This window comes from Anopheles bellator, chromosome 2 (genome assembly GCF_943735745.2).
Source record: "Anopheles bellator chromosome 2, idAnoBellAS_SP24_06.2, whole genome shotgun sequence".
Classification (NCBI taxonomy): Eukaryota; Metazoa; Arthropoda; class Insecta; order Diptera; family Culicidae; genus Anopheles; species Anopheles bellator.
Window position 1 is genome coordinate 28,984,396 of NC_071286.1, and position 8,242 is coordinate 28,992,637.

Sequence of the window (8,242 nt, forward strand, 5' to 3'; positions counted from 1 at the left end):
AAGACATCGATTGGCAATGTACCCAAACTTCAACAGTTGCTTCGAGCCCCCAAAGAAAGTAGCTGTCGTTTTCGTATGACGGAGCTTGAGATGCTGAGCTGACGATTTATAACAACTTGAGAAGCGTACTATTTGAATTAATTCCATCAGTCAAATTACGCCAAATAAAGACCTCGATCCTAGGTCATACCGCAGAAGGGCGTGAGTAGTCTGCTTCCTATTGAAGCCATCGAAGGACAAGAATTATAAACGAATATCAGATTGCAGTTCGTGGTTTTGGTTAAATTTATGATCGGTGTTCTAGGTTCCCTGGGGACCCATCCTCTGACATTCTAAGCCTTTTGCCACGCGAGCCAGGGCTAGTAGTGAACTTTTCGACAACAAACAAACACCCTGACGAAGATGCCCCCACCAAGGAATTTCAAAGGGCACCAACAACCGACCAACATCAATAAGGAGCCCTGCAGAGGGCTATATATTCAGTCGCCCGTAACCTGATACGATATACGACGGACGGACGAAGAATGCGAAGGATTTTGGACTCACAACTCACAATCTTGGGCTCGCATTCTCGTTTTCTAGCAACCAACCAACAGCGACCGTAGCTGCCTCTTGGGTTCAAAAGCTTCCACCGACTCTAATGGCAATCTGGCCACTGTCTCCTAAATCTGCTGCGTGTTTAAATGAAGGAAAAGAAGATTATATTCCCTTGTATCCATCTATTCTGATTAACAGAAAATAGTTTATTCTCTTGCTCGAGATCTAAAATGTAGTTGAAGATCTAACGTACCAAGTTGTTCGAGACACAAAAGAAATAAATGCGATGAAAATATGTTGTCTACATCTACTCTACAACGACCAGTAAAACGAGCCCCAAGAGGAATGTAAAAAGTGTGAAAACATATCGGTGTTTGTAAAACGAAGTCCTCAAAAATTGTCGTAATCGAAAGCAAGGCCAATGATGAGACGAGTGGCCAATTTTATGAGCCACTCTTTTCAAATCGATCACCGATTTGACAACCGAGAAACATTCGCCAAATATTGATCCTAGCTTCCGAAGCCCCGTGGCTATTTTACGCTACGCTTTCCGACACCAAGTCAAACACTCGATCTATTTTCTTCGGAAGAGCGGAAGTAATCGATGTCCACCACTAGAGTCATGATAAAATCAAGCCCTTTTCCGGTTTCTAAGAAAAGCTTACACTTTGACGGAGATAGAAGGAAAACGAAGCGGAAAAATCCACGTAACACACATATCAGTGCCCAACGAAATGGTATTACCGTCAATGGAAGGACGAGTGGTTGGTAAGCTGTTCGTGGGGCCGTACTGGGGTAAGAAAAACAACCTCCTTCTCTTCCTTCTCTAACAACAGCGCGGCCAGCAAACCAATCCGACAAAGATTGACTGCGAAGGCGTCAGGAGAGCAATCACGGGTTCGATTGGAGAATTAGGAGATCCATTGATGTCGGATCAATAATACCGGTCGGTCACTAGAAGATTGTCCTAGAGGCGTCGACGCGCCCACGGAGATATCGACGGTTCAGCGCCAACGAACGATGTTGGATGTAATCGAGGCAAGGTTCCGCACCATCCATCGCTGCCTTCGGGGGAGCTAAATAAGCTGATGTAATTTGATTGCTGCGCCCCCAATTCCATGGATTTTGCCGGAAGTTTTCAAGAGTGAGATCGTAAGGATGGATTTCTTTCGTTGTCTTTTTGTACAAGGAGTTTTTTTCACGTTGCCTATCTACGGAGGCAGATGATATAGGAACATCCAAGAACAAGTTGCAAAACCAAACCATTTCAGTTCCGATTTCAAGAGTTTCGAAGAAAACGCACCAAATTGTACGGAAAAAATAAGGGTCCGATTCATTCGATGCTATCTGGTAGTAGTGGGATGGCTGATGAACGTTGGAACGGATTAGTAACAGCTATTTGGTGGTATCTTGGCGGTCAGTAGTACGCGACCCTTTTTGATTTCATACCTAGCGAGAAAAAAAGCAAAGGGTGGGACTGTAAACCGTACATTCTACCTCAAAGTTGAAGTCTACCAATCTGGGCCAAGTCCAACTTCTTCCTCTTGAACACTTCGGGCGCCCGCAGGCTTCCTTTAGCGGGGCTTGTTATAATATGTAGAAGTACAAAAAAAATTCCCTGAAAGCGTCCGAGACGTGTCTGCGGTGGCACGTTTGCTTAGGCATAACAAATTCATAAACCTTCTTCCGCTTCAAGGCTTCGGAGGGCGACTAAGATATCTAGGATCTGAACACATACACTGTTTCTCCAAAGTCCGGAGTGATAGACCGTAAAGTACCACGGCCCTCCCGTCTTAGACTTGAAATTTCTTTTCCTTTTCCTGTTCAAATGAGAGCCACTTCGTCTTTTGTTTAAATGGCCCACTTGAGAGAGTGAATAAAAACGGATCGAAAAAGATGCTTGAAAGAAATTCTTGTAACACTTCACAGATTGTATCTGCGGAAGTATAGTCCTGGTAGCGTTCCTGGCGCGAATTGATCGCTCACAGGAAGTAAGATATTTGTTGTATGGAACAGAATTTGCTGAAAAGTCGAAGAAGGGACACTCTACTTCAAAACATGAAGGAGTAGCATGGGCGCATAAAAATGAGAAGAAACATTTTTATGCAAATATCTTGTTTTGGACAACTTTTTATCGCTGAAACTTCTTCGTGTTATGTCTTTCTCAGGTTGGAAAGCCAAGGTTTTTAATATAGAAAGAAAAAGGAAAGGTGTCATATCTTACATCTTCTCAGAAAAAAAAATCCGTGTTCAGAGGCGCTGCTGCTGAAGCGCGAGACTTCAACGAGTGCAGTTAGTAATTCTTGAGTTCTTTCTCTTCCATTATCAGCATGCAGGGCTCTCTGAGCCATATCGGGAGTCAATCATCTTAATTTGTGTTCCTTCTTTCAGTGATTGAGGATATGATTTACTTTCCTTGCAGGATGCTTAAAAATCTGAAAGATTGCTTACATGTTCCAAAAATTCTACGAAATCTCAAGTACAATCAAAACCGTTTGAAATATTTTTATTGTATATTGAACGACAACATTTTCTAAAATCACAATCCGTATTTCATGATGTCGCCACGCGGCGCGAAATTCAACAGCAACGTGTCAGGATGATTTATTAACGATGCGAAACGTGTGTGTTTATATTTCTCCGAAAAAACATCTTCCTCTTTTTCTTTCGTATGCCCATCTCCCGAAATAGATACCGCTCTATCAAACAGTATGCTTCAATGTAAAGTGTAACACAATCCATCTCCCAGCACCATCGTCATCATCAATGCATACCTTCATCAATCCAAACGTTTGTCTAACATGGCTCAACCCACTCTCGAAATCCTTTCGCCATTCGCGTTCAACCAGGATTCGTTTCGGAATGTTACTAAGAAATTCCTTGTCAAATCATGCCTGTGATAGGTTCCACATCTTTCAGCAAACACAGAGAAAGAGGTTGGTCGGTACAAAGAAAAAAAAACTATATTACATCCCCGATATGCGTGTGTCCGATAATCGAATCCATCCGCTTGGATCAATATTTTCTCGATTTATTAGCATTCATAGCTATGATTTATGCGTACGCCGGAACATTTCAACCAAATCCATCTGTGGCCAGCTTCTCTCGTGAACACCTTAGCTGGAATGAGCAGCGCAATTGAGGTTAATGTATTCTCTCGAGAATTGTTGAAGTAAATCAGAAGAATATGAGTTAAATAACTTAGGAAAATCCAGCAAGCCACACAGACTGCCATCGGCTCTGGAGGCGGAAAATTGAGAAACGATTTGCCATCGGAATGCAAATAAACGAATAATGAGCATGAAATGAAATGGCGTGCCTCGGGTGATGTCGGGCAAGTTACTTTCTTCGCGGCCAGCCTTCGACGAATATCCAATATCTGCTCGACCGGAAACGCGCTGACACCCACGGACAAGTACGAAGATAAATCTTGGCATGATTTTTCTGCTGTGATTACGAAACCAGGTGCCGGGTATCGTGCCGCAAAAGGAAAGGCCCAACTACAACGGTATGTTATGGGTTATCGGATAGGAAAAATTAATTGAAATAAAATAAATGACTTCCTGCCGTTGGGTCCAGGCGGTGATGATGGTGACGTGCGCTTCCACAGGTCTGGGACGACAACCGTGTCTCATCATCTCAGGGAAAATGATGGGAAATCTGAGACCTGCCGCCATTTATATATAAGAGCACTGTTTGATGGGGAACGGGGAGCTGGCTGAGTTATGGGGGGTAGATCAAGCGACATACCGATATCTGGAGAAAGGTTTAAGCGATTTATTACTTTCATAATCTCGATCTACCCTGTATCTGGTATTGACCTATTCTGGTTTCGCGGCGCTACAAATCTATGATAACGAACGATAATAATATTGATGGGCATGTTAACTGGACTTCGGAAGGGCGAAATAGATGAGAACTACAAATAATTTTATTGATCTGTTTAGCACATTTCGTCGCCACGGTTCTGCGGAACATCCTAGTGGGATAATTCAACCAGCCGGCGGTTAATAGAAAAACAAAAATATCGAAATGAATTATGAATTTCGTTCCTTTTACGCCTTTTATGGCAAGCATGGTGCTAGTTGATAATGAAAAGGCAATAACAATAAAATGTTCATGCCAGCGAGGGCTGTTTGGAAAAACTGTTTCCACCCAACCCACTGCTCGACGACGTCCAAAACCATTCAAGTGGCCCAGGCAAGTGTGGCCAACGAAAAACCGAGGCGTTTTCCGACCTGTACGCTATCGCGATTCATTTACGAGTGTCTAGACCCGACGACCTATGGGAAGGACCGTGTCCCGGCGATTTCAGTACAAAAAACATGAGCTATCCAACCGGAGCGTCGAGCCCAGCGGCGACATCGGAACATTGTGGCTCTCTATCAATTATATGATACATATCGGAGACCTAGGCAATGGAGGTCGTTTTCATAAATTTATACACTCTCTCTTTCTCCGGTCTAGGACTAAACGCAACTGGACGGGGACGTTGGCGCAGCTGCGACTCGCTCACTAAACCGGATTACCGACGGAATTCTCAGGCGATTACAGGCCTGAAAGAAGCGGCATGGAACTCTAACGCCGCATCTGTCCCACTAATCGCTCGTTTCGAGTTTGCGATTGGTGGTTTAATTCCAACACCGACCCTACTGATGGTCTTTTGGATAGGCACTGGTAAGGACGTCCTATGTACGAGCGTTGCAACGATACTCTCTGAGTCTTACGAACCGTGCCCACCAATGAAGGTGTGTGTTTGTTTAACGATATGTCGCTGCAGGGCAGATAGACCTAGTTCGGCCATTGCAATAATGACGATCGGATCAGCTAAGTAATATATTGGATGGACAGGAGTGTAGAAGCCTGCTCCACAGCTGATAAGGTTTGTGCGTTAACTTTTAAAACAGTGTAATTCTTTGGGAACTGGTTTAGCATATTCTTAAAAATATATTTTTTTTATCAAGATTTGTATGTCATGCAAAAAAAGCTAGAATCTATCCAAAATGATCAACAGCAATGACCTTTGAATAACAACTCCTAACCAATGGCATTTATTATATTCCCTTGTTCTACCCAATTTGTGAACCCTTTTATTGACAATGCAAGGACATAAATGTTCAAAAAGTTCGAAATAAACCAGTAAAAGGCATAAACGAAGATGTCTCCGCTGTCAAAGCCGAAAGCATTTAGCCTTTTTTAAATACTGACTTCATGCTTCCCGCTTTTCTAAACGAACGCTTCCGAAGAAAAAAGAAAATATTGAGCAGAAGAACCAAAATGTACCATGCGGCGAAAGAGTGGAAACGAAGATGCACATATTTTCCACACCATTCAGCACAAGGAAGCGTCGAATGAAAAAAAACGAAGAAAAATGTTCCAATTCTTATCCCAACGGTGGTCTTGGCTTTTTTCGGTTTATTTTTCCTCCTTTCTAAATCACCGTAAGCTAGTTGAAAGGATTTTTTTTTGTCACGACGAAATAGAGCGGAAGTCACTAATTATGGTAATGGTTTACTTAGACTTTTCAGCGAGCGTGCATCGATACTTTGGCGGATCCGTTGCGAGGTACAAAAATTAAAAATGTGTTGCCTCTATTTGCCAAAAAAGATTGGGCGAAGGTATCGCTGAAAAGGATAGACCAAAAGATTCGGATCCTTTGGTGTCATAATTTTATCAGTAAATAGGGCGAAAAACCTAAACCAACAGCTCCCCATGCGTTACGAAACAATTTGATATTCAATAACGCTACTCTTGAGAATTTCTTCCGTTCTTCCGTTCCTTCAAGTCGTTCCTTTTTAATTGGATTTCAAACTTTTGCAGAGTGCACACAGTGTCTTATGGTTAGTGTATCTTTTGAGCTTTTGTGTTGTTTTCTTTATAAGTTTCATTCTTTTTTGCAAGAATTGTGTTGTGAACTTTTTTTTCTCACATTGCTTAAGCCATTTCCTAAATAAAACATTACTTTACATACTTTCTTTTTTTCTCAACATTATTCAATATTTCAATTAATGCGGCACTGTTTTAAGTTGGGCTACACGGTCGGTGGTTAGGAAGCTCTCCATGATTCTATAATAATCTTTGGTTTACCATAAAAAGTTTTTAATGTCCCGGAATGCACCACATCAGGATTTCTGGTCTGATAGAGGTAGCTTTCGACCAGCCTGAAAGGCGATAACCTTTGGTAAAGAAAACTTCCGATTATGTAAATGCAAAACTATTTTCCGAACAGTCAACGAGCCCAAAAGTACAAAACTTTGTCGTTAAGCTAGCAGAATGACCACAAAGCCTGATCCGGAAAAACTAAAATACTACTCCAACGGAAAAGTTATTGCCTCTTTAAAAGCCGCCATTTTAGGATAAAACTCAAACACACACGCCAAAACTTCTGTTAGTCTCCTGTGCAAACCTCAGCCTGTAACTTGTTCATCTAAGGGCTGTTGGAGAATAATGCAAATATTTGCCAAACTTTGGACAAGAAGAAGAACAAAAAACAGAATTGTAACTCTTCTATTGCTCTAAGCTGCAAGCGTGGTCAAATTCTCTCTTTTCCGCAACAAGGAGTTTACATGAGGATAAGCACCACAAACAGATCCTTTCTGGAAGGAACCGGACCAAAAAGTTGGCCCGCAGTGGCAAGAAGCCAAAATTTAGACCGTAAATATTTATAGCATCCTATACGCAATCCTTTCCGGTACTGCTGCAGTTGGCCTCTCATTCTTTTTCGCTCTCTCTCTTTCCCCTTTTCTTTCTCTTCCTCCTTCTCTCTTGTTCACTCGTTCTCTTTCTCTCTATGTTTCTACCTCTATTTCTTTTTCTCTATCTTTCTCTCTCTCTCTCTCTCTCGTTCGTGTGCCGGGGTGGACATGAAACTTTCCGTTTTAGCGCCGTTACCAGAAACTGCTTTATTAAGATACTTCAGCGCTCCAGGATAAGGATTTCTTATCATGTCCTGAACCAAACAACGCAGTGGTTCAGAAAATTGTGCAAAAGCTTCGGTCGTCGTGTAGGAAAAATCATTTTCAATTTTATGCAAGCCGGGGTTTGTGGCCAATGTTTTACCAACCGCCCAAGACAATTTCCACGGAGGCCACGGTTGTCGGATTCACACACAATTTCCAGACGACCCTTGCCGCACTGCAACGGGATGGATACGGCGAAATAATGGAAAAACGAATGGAATAGGGATTTCTCTCCTTCTTGTGGGCGCCATCTGAGCAGGAAGTCTTCCAAATTTCAAGTCCCTAGTATTTTCGATTTTAACGACAGCCGTTGTTTCCGTCATCAAACGATTTTCAGTCGTGGAATCTCGGGGAACTGGTTTTCGAAGTTCCAAGGTGGTAGGCAAATTTTTATGTGACCTCAATGACTCGTGAATTGCGCCTTTATTCTTCGAAAAAAAAATCGAAAACCATTCAAATAATGGGGCTGCTTTAAAGAAAAAGGGTTCTGTTGGTTTAGTTGGGTATAGAAAAAGGATAGGGCCTAATTTCTTTTGAACTCTTAAGTTGACGGTTTCGGATATACACTGTTACAATGATGTTATGTTGTACAAAAAAATTCAAACGACCACATTTTTTTTGTTAAAGCATGGTCCACTTAGAATCGGGAAAAGTTGTATGTTTTCTAACAGCGGCTCTGGTGGTCGGATTTCAAATGTTTTGATAGCTATGTCTTAAGTAAACATTCGACTTTAAAGGCTGAAAGT